This window comes from Protopterus annectens, chromosome 11.part0 (genome assembly GCF_019279795.1).
Source record: "Protopterus annectens isolate FY-2018-M chromosome 11.part0, PAN1.0, whole genome shotgun sequence".
NCBI lineage: Eukaryota > Metazoa > Chordata > Ceratodontiformes > Protopteridae > Protopterus > Protopterus annectens.
This window is the reverse complement of record NC_056745.1, coordinates 389,664,664-389,678,774: the sequence shown is the minus strand read 5'-3', so window position 1 is coordinate 389,678,774 and position 14,111 is coordinate 389,664,664. Positions and strand designations below refer to the sequence as shown.

The 14,111-nt window shown below is 38.2% G+C and overlaps 1 protein-coding gene and 1 pseudogene across 2 annotated transcripts in view; both read left to right on the top strand.

The window, feature by feature from the left end:
- GOLGB1 (golgin B1) overlaps positions 1-14,111 on the top strand; it is a 1,744,011-nt gene that overhangs the window by 1,680,889 nt on the left and 49,011 nt on the right. The window lies entirely within an intron of this gene.
- LOC122816020 lies at positions 4,028-4,126 on the top strand (annotated as a pseudogene).

Genomic DNA, 14,111 nt, shown 5'->3' with positions numbered 1-14,111 from the left:
TAGTGCTTTCTAAATTAATAAGCAAAAGAAAGGTAGGACCTCATCCTATTGGCAGTGTGGAAGTCCCATCTTGGGAATTCGCTGGCCAGTCTTTCTTCCACCTCCCTTCCGGCAGATAGGGTCCGACAAAGGAAATCTGATCCAGCCCCTGGATTCTTGTTTCCTTCACCTGACCTTTCTTCTTTATTTCAACTTTTCAACTTCTGCACTTTCTGCTTTGTTTCTTCCTGGGTTTTGGCATCAAAAACTCTACTATTATGTACAAGCACTGCATCTATGAGGAAAAATAAAGGCAGAATAAGAAGAAAGAGAAATGATAAGCAAACAAAGCACCTCAGTTGGGTCAGTACAGTTTATTTCTCATGTATCTGACAAAGATTACAAGTGAACACCATGTTTATATATTCTTAAAAGATGTAGCCCTGCCTCCTTAGACATGCACTGTGTCCTAATCTGGTCATGCAGTTATTTTCAAAAGTACTGTTAAGACAGGTTATTTTTGTAAAGAGTACAGATGCAACATTCCTTGCTCAGCTGTACCGTGTCTTATTAATTGTCTAGCCTTTCTAATAAGAAAGACTGTTTATTGTTACAGCACTTAAAATTTATATTATTGTCACTGTTTTATAGCTGGCTTACATCTGACCATTAGAGGAATTATTTTCATCATAAATATTTATTCATATTATAATTATGCCTTGATAAAGAAAATAATTATACAGAAGTACAGTCCTATCTTGGCTGATTCCCTTTTAGCCAGGCATTGCATTTCCATGCAGCTTTTTATTGTTTTTATTCTCATGTTTTCAGTCACAACAAAAGATCGTTCACACATATTGCTCAAGGAAGATTTGGTAAGATGGTGTCCGATGTTTGAGATCCAATGCTGTAACATATGGACACAGTGATTGGGATAGGTTTGCATGCAGCTATTGCTGACAGCAGTGAAAAAGCAGGAGTGATTCATTTTTTTCTTCTCTTGTATTACAGTTATCAGTGCATGGGATGTGATAGCTCTTATTATCAAAGGTGTTTTTTTCTCTTGCAGCTACTTATTTTTGCAGATACTAGTGTATATGTTGTATATATAGACTGCATCAGTTATCCAGGTATTTATTTTTTTCTTTTGTAATTATAGTAAGCAGGATATGACTTTGATTGAAAGTAGGAGAAGGAAATACATTACAGTTGCCATTATAATGACTGAATTGGGGAGGGCTACCTGTGAATGACAGTAAGCTGTAAATTAATGTACATTACCATTTTTATTATAGTAATTGTGTTGGTGGCTTTCTCTGTGAATAAAAACAGGTTGAAGTAAAAATACTTAACTGTAGCCACTACAGTAATCAGGGTACGTGCTGTTTTGCTGATTGACATAATAAAATGGAAACCGAGTACCCTCAGTTCTTTCACAAAAAGCATCTACTACCAGTACCTTAAATAATTGTGTGTGCACCATTATCTTCAAGGATGTATATTTTCTTTTACAGTTATTTTTACCGGCAGCACACCAGAGACCTTTAATTAAGTTGACCCCCCCTTTTCTGAGGCCACATAGTTTTTTTGTACATAGATTTCTTGTTCTGTACACAAATATATATGAAAGCTGATACTGCCTCAACAGCTTCTATTTTCCATTATATGTAAGGCACTTATTTTGATAATCACTGAAGGCTGTATGCAGAGTATACCTTTTCCACATTATTATTTATCGAGCTGCAAGCTATGCAGCTGTTGTCTTACTTTTCCAAGGTGGGAAATGTGCAGTTTTGTGTTTGGAATGAAGTTATCCATGAGACAATTGCATACTAACTTAACTTTTCCAATGTACTCGTGTGGTCCTCCGCTGTTATTCTTTCAGTTTCAAAGAGTAGTTTCCTTTCTGTCTTAAGAGTGCATCATCATCATGTCTGCCAAGAACAGCACTTTAGAGTAATATTTCATTATTTTGTAAATATATTCACTGCTTCTTCATCCCAAATGTCTGGGTTACTTGTTTGAGTACAAGAGAGTGATGTGACTTGCTGAATAAATTAACTACGATTATCTTTTCTGACCTGTTTCACCAATGAAAAACAAAGGTATGGCATCTGGTGGATTCCCTTTGCTTGTGGTGCATGTAGATAAGTTTTGGTTAAAAAAAAAACATCCTGCTTACTGACTGGGTTAACGGATTCAACTTGCATCATTTTCCACATGTATAGAGTTGAAGTAGTAAAGCAGTGTGTTTTGGAATTAGAGAAATTGCCTGCAGTATTTGTGAAAAGATTGTGAATTCTTGAGAGGTACATACTTGTTTTGATCCCTGATGATATGTTACAGCAGTTTTGCTTCTGCCAGTGCTCCTTTCAATGGCACATGCATAAAAATTGGAATTATATTTATGAATGAATGAAATGAAAGGGAAACTGTTTTTCTCATTGTTCATAAGAACTCCAGCAGTAAGGGTGATGTCAGTCCTTAACATTTTCTGTCTATTATGTCCAGTAACTGCATTTCTGTGAGTCGTACCCACAAATGAGAACAGATATGTCTAAGCTATTAAAGAGGAGCAGCATAGAACTTTCTGATGTAAACAGGAATAGTGCAGAATTAAATTTAACAGTACACATTTTGGCATTGATGTTGTAACATACCAAGTGGTACTGATTGGAATTGAGACCTTTATTTCACTGGAGATCTAAGGAGATTAAATAGAATAGTGTACCAAATGGGGTGGAACCCATGACTATTTATCTTACAGAACCTTTAGATTGATGAATCAAGTCCAAATGGGAATATGCCTAGGACATTATTGGAGTGATTGTGGAAGAGCAAAAAAGTGCATATTGGTTGACTGCCGTTGTATCAGAAGGAATGTTTAAAGCGTGGATCTGCAGTTGCAACTGATTTGTGGAATTGGAAGAATCATATAATCATGAGTAAGAAAGACTGAAAAAAGAACTTTGGTTTCCATAAAATGTAGACATTTCAGTTTAAGCAGCTGAGCAGTCCTATTTTATGTACTTGAAAAGAGGCTAGTAGGATCGTAAGTGATTTGTGGATGGCTTGCCATCCAAGGGGGAGAGGGGGGGATGCAGCTGTCCAGTTCAAGGCTGTAGTAAAGAAATTCTCAAGTGACAGATCTTTGCAGTGTCTTCAGTAAATTATGCTTCATGAAACAGTAAATAGTGTGGATGAAACAAGCAAGCCTTTATTTCCTACACTAAAAGAAGTGCCTCGGTCCTATGGCCCTTTGGGTTAAAACATGTAACAGTAGGCTATTGGGGTCAAATCTTAAGTTTGTCAGGTAACTCAAGATTCTTTAACAGTAAGGGCAAAATGTTTTAACAAGTAGTTTGTTTTCCACAGGGTAGAGTTTACATTGTTTAAGACATGATAGGTAGCAGCATTCTCCTAACACAGGGAATGTATATAACTCTGCATTTCAGATAAATGTCGGTTTTCCTCATTTAATGAGGATTTGATGGCATTAGCCTTTTTTACACTGTTACAGATGGTGGTCATGTTCTGAATGGCAGATTGTGAATCAAGGTACATCAAGAGAAGTGTTGTGTAGATTGTAAGACACAAGAAATATGTAAGTAGTTCTTAGCGGAAGCTTTTTTATACAAGGTTTATTGATTTTCATGAAGCAATGTACTTGTTCAGTTTGGAAATGGTTGTTACAGCATAGTGCATTTGCTAATAAGAATACAAGGTGAAAAAATGTATATGCTATGGTGTATAAATCATATTAATATGAGACCTGTACTGTTATTGACTTTGCAAGATAGTTTGCCATTGAAAGTTTGTTTGTTTGTGTCTTTCGACTTTTCCCGGTTAGGGGTCGCCACAGCGGAACTCCGGTCCGCTAATGATTGGCAGTAGATTTTTACGTACCGGCTTGCCAGGCCTGACGCACAACCTTCAACGAAGGTACGCCCATTCACGCATGTCTCCACGCATTAGACGCTCTAGCTGAGAATCGAACCGGACACCGTCTTACTGTGAGGCGACAACGCTACCGCAGCACCACCACCGCCTTTGAAAGTAAAGCTTAAAAATGTGAAATGATGCAGAGAGGATTAGCATGGCCCCTGCACAAGGAGGCATGCAGATCCTTTGAATATTTCATATTTTTATGCAGTGGACTGGTATCCCATTTGGAGTTAAAACTACTTTCCCATTTTCCTTTTCAGGTCACATTTCACTGTCCTGTTTCTTGATGCTCAAAGTGTGCATGAGTTTGTATTGGGATGGGTTGTACAGAATGGGGGGTGGGGTGCAGTATTGCATAGTTAGTCATTGGTGAGCTCCTGACATGACATATTTAGAAAGCCACTGAAACCATAAAAAATCAATAGAACTACTGATATTAGTGCCATCTTTGCCTTGTGCATCCTTCCACCATTCCTTCCCTGAATTGTTTTTAACATGTTCATTCCAGTGTTTATTTGCTTATGAAATTGCTGCCTGTCACAAAACTTCCAGAACCTAGCAACACCTCTTTGCTTATTTATTTAGTAACCAGTTGGGCATGTGACCCGAGTCAAGAACACAGGCAAAAGTAATAGTAAACAGTTTGTAGATGCAAGTATCACAGGAGACAGGAATTCCAGGAAGCACAGTTAAGTTAAAAAAAAAAAAAAAAAAATCATCTGTAACTAGAATGTTTCACAATGCATTAAAAGGACAAGACCAGAGTAGAGTTAAATAAATCAGTCCATCCACAGTCACCAAACTCTCACTGTGAATAATGTAACATACTTCCGGAGTAGTGCCAAACTGCCCTTATGGGATTCATTTAAAGAAAAACTCCACCTTCTCCTACATTTGAGCTCAATCCTCAGGTTGCTTTTCACCCTGTAATATGGTCCCAGTATTGTGTGGGTAACAGAAACCTTCTTATACATTATAAAACTTTAATTTCATTCCCTCAGAATTAATGGAAGTGAAAGCCTGTCTGCTTTTTTAAAGCTCAACTTCTCACAAACTTTGCAAAATAATTTGTCTTCACCTGCATGACACTACAGACACAGAGAAATCTGTAGTTTACCCTGTCAGGTCCTGCTGATTCATAGGTATATGGTTGTTTACTAGGCTAATGATCACAAGGGCCTTTTTAAGCCTAGCCATGCATCCCAAATCTCTGATGAATTCTGATACCCTTGATAAGTGTAAGCATATGGGCCTGGGAGATGAACCATTTACAGGTTCCTTGTTTGCATCGGAAACATAGGTGCCAAACCAGGGATGAATTTCCGGTTTCCCATCCAGTTGTCCAAGTTCCACTTGAATTAGATTATGTTGGAACTCTGCTTCACATGGATGGGGAGCCTGTTCCATAGATGGGATAGTCTCTGTAATACATACCTATCTCTCCAGCAGGTTCTATTTAAATCACAGGCAACATTTAAGTCTTTAGAACTGGTAATTCTGGTACTGTTTGTTTTGTGGATATGCAGGAGGTCCATCAGAGTGGAGTCTGACAATGCCCTGTATGCCAGACATAGATCTCCCCTCAAAAGCCTGTAGGAGACAGAATATAGGGATAGGCCCTTGAGGCGGTCTGCATAGGACATATTACTTATGCCCTGTATTCTTTTACTGAGGAACCTCTGTGGACATTCCAGTTGTTGGATATGCCTGGATAGGTACATACCAAAGAGGGCATTGTACTCAATGATAGGTGTGATGAATGCTGAATACAGTGGAACAATAACTTCCTTGGACTTGGATGCCATACCTTTGTTTATAAGTTGAGCAACATAGAATGATTTCCTCACCTCTGTAGACACATGATGATCAAAGGCTAGATTTTACTATCTATGGGTGTCCCTAAGTCCCTGACTACTGGGTCAGTTCTAAGGGATGTGTTGTCAATGTGATAGTTATCAGGGATGGATGACTTCCCAAAGGATACTATTATGCATTTCTTGGCATTTAGTTTTAGTCCATGACTCCGATACCAGTTGTTTGTCTGTGTCAGCCCCTTCTGGAGAACATTTGTGTCAGTGTGAGATTCAGTGACAGCTCCTAATTTGCAATCATCTGCAAATTTAGTCAGCCAGAGACAACTGACATTGGCCTTGACTTCTGAGAAGTAAATGCCAAAAAGGTGCGGTCCAAGGACTGATCCCTGAGGGACTGCACTTGTGACTGGCCTTTTTGTAGAGGTAGACTCCCAATTTCTAACTTCCTGGGTCCTGTCTGTGAGCCAGTTGGCTATCCACCAGGTGACATATGGGTTTGTACCTAACCTCTTGAGTTTATCAACAATTCCCGAGTGGGTATTGTGTAAATGCCTTGGCCAGGTCAAGGTAGGCAGTGTGAACAATTTTGCCCTCATCCATTGCTTTGATGACCTTCTCAAAGAAGTCCACCAGGTTGAGTAGGCATGATCTGAACTTTACGAAACTAAACTGTGTTGAGTCCAGTGCCTGGAGGTTTACTATATCTCTGTTGATCATCTCTGTGATAATTCTTTACATGGCTTTGCATGTAAGACTAGTGAGACTTATGGGTCTGTAGTTTCCAGGATCTGTAGATGGCCACCTTTGTGCAGAGGGATGACTGTTGCCTTTCTCCATTTATGAGGCATGAAGCCTGTTTGTAGGCTACAGTTAAATAGTAATTCCAGAGGCCCTGATAAGTCATGTTTCATGCTATTTAAAAGGCATCCTGGGATATTGTTTGGATCCATTGATGCAGTGTTCTTGGTCTTAGAGCATTAAGGACCTGTTACTTAGTGATAGTAGGGGGAGTTATATTTGACGGTATTTCCTGAGGGGAAGGTTTAGGGGGGAGTTATATTTGACGGTATTTCCTGAGGGGAAGGTTTAGGGGGAAGAGGGGAGTAAAGTTGGAGCTGAATTTATCAGCCAGGAGGTTTGCTATATCTTCTGGCTTAGTGTAGGTGGCTCCATTTACAGTGAGCTCTGCACACAATTGTGTATTGCCTTTGAGGTTGCGGACATAGCTAAAGAATGTTTTGGGGTTGTACTTGGCCTGGAAGACCAAACCTACCTCAGATTTGACCTTGCTAGACTTTATTTGTCCTCTGAGTTGTTTGTTTAGTTTAATTAGAGTGTGTTTATCCTGCTAGGTGCTGCACCTCTTAATTTGTTATGTCAGGAGCTCAGCAGCTGCTGGAAAAAGACAGAGAGGTATGCAACTATTTTCTACTCTCTTTATTGCAGATGCAGGCGAATTTACATTGATTCACAGCTGCTTCCAATGTAGCCATGCTTTTCATAACAAAACAAAGTAATTAGATCAGTCAAGGGTTGAAAGGCAGTTGTCATTTTTTCTGTCAAATTTAGTTAAGCAGCATCATTGTATTTAAATCTAAGCTTTGAATGTTGGTTGTTTACTCTACTTTGTATATTAAAATGTACTATCAAAGTTGTCTGATATTTAGAGAAGAGTCAGAAAATATTTTTTTCTTGTAATTCTCGTAAAGTATCAACATATTTACCATGTTCATGCCTGCTTCTTACACACACACACACACACACACACACACACACACACACACACACACACACAGGACAGAACTGCCCAAATCAAGACAGCTCTGCAGGAAGAGAGACAGTGGTGACCCTGGCAATAAGGTGCAGTGATATTGTTGATGAGAAGATCTTTTATGTTTTTTTTTAATGACATCCTTCCAAAGGGAGATAAAAATGTGGTGCACAGATCCATAGGAAGAGACATCTTCCACTGACTTTTGAGTCAGTCCTTACATAGGCACAGTGCATGTGCATTTTCTAGTCTACAAAGGAAATGTAATCATTGATGGTAACCATGATATACAGCTGAATTTACTTTAACATGCATGAGTTATGTGCCCTTTAATTAAAAACATTTCAGAAAGGAAATCAGAAGTACATTAACTGTCTGTAAACTATATATAAAGCACATCTGTGCAGTACACATCTCACATGTATATATAGAACATATAAGTTTGTGTATAGTGGAGAAATTGAGTGTGTGTGTATGCGCATGCATGTCTGCATATGCAGCTAGTGACAGTCCACCTCCAAATCCGTAATTAGGTAACTTTTTCATTTAAAAACATCTTTTAAAGTATCTGTATTGTACAGTGCAACCACCAAAATTGTCTTTCTATTAAATTGGTATAAAAGACTCAATTTAATGTATGTGTATAACACATTGTAGTTAATTCATTGTTTTAAGTCTTGAGATGTCTCTCATAAAGCTGTAAATGCATTTGCTTTAGTAGATATTTTGCACATTTTTATAACAACTTTGTATATTGAACCATGGAGCTTTTCTGTATGGGTTTTCATTAAAAGGGAGTTTTATTTTCCAGTTAGACATTGCCAGTAAAAAAAAAAAAAAAAAAAAAAAAAAAGAAAGGTAAATGAACAGTCAGATGGGACTGAAGCTCCAGGCTCACACGTGAGAAGTAGGCCTGCTTTTTCTGTTTCCACAGTAGTATGAAATCCTGTGCTATTGAAACATTAAAAAGGCCACTTCAATTTTCAGTTCCATATCCGCTAGACACACAATTCAACAATGGGTGCAGGTAAGGCAGAGTATGGCTAAACTGCCAAGCAAAGAGAGAGTGAAACACTAACACAAAGAAAAAAACAAACACTCCTATTAATCAGTTTATTAACCTTGGGATCCTTGATTGTGGCATTCATGCATTACATATGTTAATATGGTAAGCAGTGCTACATATGGAAAGCAACTGACATGAAATGAATGGGAAGACTAAAAGTACAACACAAGGAGCAGACAAGACATGGCTGAAGTGCATGAAAGACCAGGCTCAAGGTGATGCAGCAGTTTCTGTGCAACACTGGGAAAAATGGGCTTCACAAGGTACACTGCATTACTTCTAAAAATATTAAGTGCATTAATAACAATAACAGCTTCCTAAGACTATGCATTTGGTAGAGAAAATAGTTGATGAGCAGACATTCTTGAATTTGTGCTGTTCCTTTTTTTTACCATTGTACAAGGAAAAAGGAAAATTACAGACATGTGCAATATATTGTGAATGGAGCATCTTTAATTGACAGGCATTTGTGTTTGCCTCATTGGCATTGCATGCATTCATCCTAGTTGCCAAACAGTTGTTTTCTAGTCCGACAATTGTGGAATTTGCCAAACGTAGAGAGGCATATTAGTGGCTGGTCAGAAGACTGCACCTGTTTAGTAGCGTTAAGCATTCCTAAAGTAGTTATGCAAATAATTTCGCAAGAGATGATATCAGGCAGACCGTAAACTACAGAACCATGCAAAGGGCAGAACATACACACATGACAAATGTAAAAGAGTACATGAGCAAGAGAATATCATATACAATGTAATTTAGTATAGTCAACTTTGGGGAAGTGGACTGAAAATGGAACAGAATGAAGCAAGAAAATTCACTGCAGAAAGGAAATGTTTTGCATATTAAACACATCACCATTGCAGTTATGACTACGGAAAAAAATTTGCAGAAAAGATTAATATGCAGTGAAAAGCTATGGATTTCTTTGCACACTTACTGAAACCCACAGCCACTATAGCTAATAATAACTGAAGAACTATAACATTGAAACACTGCTGTGATAGTTATGGTGTTTACTGTAAAGGGAATAAAGAGATAGGGGCTAGGTTCTTACAAAGCTGCTAAGTATGCAGTCCATAGGATCATTAAAGAGTGTAGCCCAGATTCCCAATTACCACAAAGCAGTGCCTGGTTAAGTCACTTACTCAAGGTCATATAGTAGGAAAATAAAGATGGAAAGATTCAAGCCATGTACTATTAGCAATGGAAGCAGAACTTTCAGTTCTGTAGACTTACTCTCAAACGTATTAATAAATTCAGTTAGAAGAACAGGAATAGGTTGCAGCATACCTGAATTCACTGATGGATGTAGCCATCAGAAGTGCAATTTCCTGCAAAAGTACAGAGTCATTTCTAAGTTTTACAGAGCCCAGAGCATAAGTAGTACTTGTGTCATTATTATGGAGTCAGTTTCACTGAAGAGTGCTTATGTTGTACATTAACAAATCAATTAAGCAGAATGACATTAAAAGAGAAAAACATGATGCCAGAAGACATCTGTGTAGCAAAAAAGAAAGTTATCCAAAGGTAAGGAATATAAAATTGGTAATATTTGGTTTTAGAATTACAGACCAGCATAATAAGGAAAGCAAGAACATTACATTAGTTATAAAACAAATGCAACTGATAAAGATTTTCCTACAGTATTCACCCCCCCAAAAAAAATTACTACTGCAGAGACTGGGAAATAGAATTATTTTTCAGTCCCTTAATTTTATTGGCATTATCAAGGAGTCAGGTTTGTAGAAGAGTGATTTTCCTGCATTTTAACAAATCTCTGTATGAGCAGAATAACAAGTAAAGATTGAAAATATAATGCTACAAGACATCTTTGCCTCAGGAAAATAGTTATCCAAAGTTAAGGAAGAGAAAGCTGGTCATATTTTGTTGTAGACTTAGTAAGAGGAAAAAATTAACATAGCATTATTTATAGAACAAATGAAAATAAAGCATTTTATACACCAAGCAGGTAAAAAAATAAATAAATAAATGTTGTAGACTTACTTAATAAGAGGAAAAAATGAACATAGCATTATTTATAGAACAAATGAAAATAAAGCATTTTCTATACCATTCAGGTAAAAATTAAATAAATAAAAATAAAAATCTTTCCACTCCAGGCACTGGGGAATATAATTATTCTCAAATCCCTTCCTTTCCAGTAGCAGCTGTCACATTCTACTGCAAGGATCTCAAAGTGCTATGACAGTTTTGACACCTCAGAAATAATGTGTGTGTGTGTGGGGGGGCTATCAGTTCTTGGACTACAAAAGGATACTTTGAGTAAAGCCCTGCAACTTAGCTAATTTTTTGGTTGCAGCCATAATACTCCTTAGTGTAGTATAAAACGGGATCTGAGATGAACATAAATGAGGGGTCATTCCTGGAAAAAAAAGAAGCAGTCTTGTTAGACAGTATGTAAGATGACATTGACTGACACTAATCCCATTATATATCCCTGGGATGGGAATACATCACTATTTCCTTCTGTCTAGCATGACTCATATAAAGCAGGCTTGAAATGGAATATGGGAAGAAGAAAGGATTGAAGAAAAACAAGATCACACTAATACATTAAGCCCATTTGGCAGCCATTTGTTGAAAAAACGTATTAAAATTCAATAAGAAGCACTCAGAGTGATTTTGAGTTGTTATAACAGCTCAGACAAACAAAGATAGAGTGAAAAATAGATTTGTTTTAGTTCTAAGATGGAGTTTTCCATTAATATGTGCACCCAATGAACTTGACTAAAACCATTGTGCCTTTTACTTGTGAGCAATTAACTAGAAGGTGTGACGACCCTCCACCTCTGGGCCAGTAGTCATGGAGCCTCAATCCTCACCACTGGCACCTGTGGGGAATGTTCACTGGGAAGATAACAAGTACACACCCAGTATTTCCAGATGTAGCTGTCTGCATCAAGCACAGTTTCCCTTAAGAGCACATAGGTAACACAGTCAGTTGGAGCTGGTTCCTCTCTCTTTCTCCATATCCCCAATAAGACTCCCCACTGGCACAGGTGTAGAGTTAAAATCTCTTCTGAGTCTCCAAGCTAAGACCTCCAGCACCCTCTCTGTCCAACCAGTGCTCCATTACCCTGCCCGAGTAACTGGGACACAAACACACACTCATGGAGATTTGATTTACACACACACACACACACACACACACACACACACACACACACACACACACACACACACACACACCTGGGAAAGGCTGGCACAGGTTTACTAGCTATTCCCCCTTCTGCCCATACTATAAGGTAGTTACTACTGGCACCAGACACTCCTGCCAGCTACCTTAAGGCCCTTACAAGGATACCCAGTATACTGACTGAAATTCATATTAATACAAATAGTAGTTTGACGAAGAGCAATGCTATTAGGAGTGACCCACACAGTGTCACCAAATAAATATGCAAGCACTCTCAAAACTTAAATTTCTCTACAAAGACGCAATGAAAGGTTTAAATATATTTACTAATAAATAAAAGCACAAAAAACAGTAAGTATATATTCACAGTGACATTAAGAGTTCAAATCACAGGAAATATTTAAAATAAAAACCACAAATTCACCAGTAGGACTAGTAGACACAAGTTTATTTTTCAGGTTAAGTCAATTTTACTTTGATGAAAGCGCTTAACCTGAAAAATAAATGTGTGTCTACTAGTCCTACTGGTGAATTTGTGGTTTTTAGTTTTTATTTTCACCAGTTTGCTATAAATATTTAAAATAACATTAAAGGACAGGCTCAGTCAAATAAAGAAATGTAATATCTAAACTAAGCTTCACTATATTCCTGACTGAATCTAAGAGAATCACTATTCACTACCTAATAGAGCAAGGCAGATGATGTGGTGAATGGTTCCTCTTGTTGTCAGGCCTAAGACAGAATGCAGAATGCTCAGTCTCACTGAGAGACTTCTCAAAATAATATCTGTCATATTACTTCTGGGATAGCTTGCAGAATAACATCACTTCTGGTCATCTGACTTCTAGTTCCCAGGCAAACCCCCATTGCTGGAACCTGGCAGGATTTAGCATGTACCTATAAAAATACACACACAAAGGCTTTTGCTCAGATCTGTGTCAGGTGCTGGAAGTCATAAAAATTGCATACCTCCAGAGTAGTAACTAGTTCACCCCAAAGACAATACAGAAAGTTTCCTAGTACAGACTTTGTGTCTCTGGCTGCATTTAAACCTGTGAGATGCCATCTTTTGGCCTAGCCCATAAAGTGATTTAATTTCAGATATAGTTTAAAGTTTGCTGGACTGAGGCTAACTCTCCAGTTTCCTTTCTTAAAACATACATTTAAACAGTCAGATTAATGCATGTACATTTCTGTTTTCTTCAGTAGGGTACACTGTGGATACATTTCAAATATAAGTACTTTACAGATACCTTCTCAGCACAAATGTCTGTACAAATCAGTTTGATATACACATGACGTACAGTTCTAATACATTTGTAACACAAGCATCTTATATAAATCAGTTTGATATTCACAAATGGCATATAATTATTTACAAAATTCCAGTAAGCTGTGCTGGCAGTACCTCCTCTAATCACACATCTCCCCCTTCAAAGACTCAAGCTAGTTTTTCAAGTGCCCCTTGAGAAACATTGCTTGAGTGGAATGAGCCTATCTGGGAATATGATACCCCCGTATCCTGTCTTGAGAGCCTGTCTGCGTTGCCATTCCTAACCCCACTATGGTGCTGCACTGTCCTTTCATATGTCTGCAATCCTAGGCTCCACCTTAGTAACTTGGCATTTTACTGGCTGGCTCAATGTGGTCATGTTAAGGGATTGTGTTATGTAACTACAGTAAATTTCCTTCCATACAGATAAGGCTGATGTTTCTGCAGTGCCCATACTATTGCTAGGCATTCCTTTTCTACAGCTGCATATAGCATTCATCCCTGGGTTGGAGCCTATGGCTGAGATATACCCCTGGGTGCTCTTCTCCCTCTGAGGAAACCTGGCTGAGTGCAGCCCTACCCCCATGGTTTAACTCATCCACCTGCACAACAAATTCTTTGCTGTAATCTTGACTAGCTAACACAGGGGGTCCTCCCAACACTCCTTTAAGCTTTAGGAATGCCTGCTCACATGCTGGGGTCCACGCTACCTTAACTGGCCTGTTTTTCCTTGTCAGGTATGTGAGGGGAGCAGCTATGGTACTATAATTGGGGACAAACATTCTATAGGAATGTAATTGGAAGTATGTGATTTAAATTGTATGCTTAATTGATTAATTGTCTTGTGCAATATGCTGTATTTAAGTAAAGAGTGTTTTGTAGTGTTTTTACTCTTGGAAGGCTGTGCAAGCCGAGGCGCTAAGTGTTTCATTAAAATTGCTTACTTCTTGGATCGGTGGTCTTGGTGATATTTTAAAATTGTATTTTTTGCTTCTTTTTTAAAGTTGTATTTGTTGAAACTTTCTATAGTACCCTGCTGTCCTTAAGAATACCCTCACCTGCTTTTTGGTAACAGGGGCAGACCATGGCTGAATGGCTTCCACGTG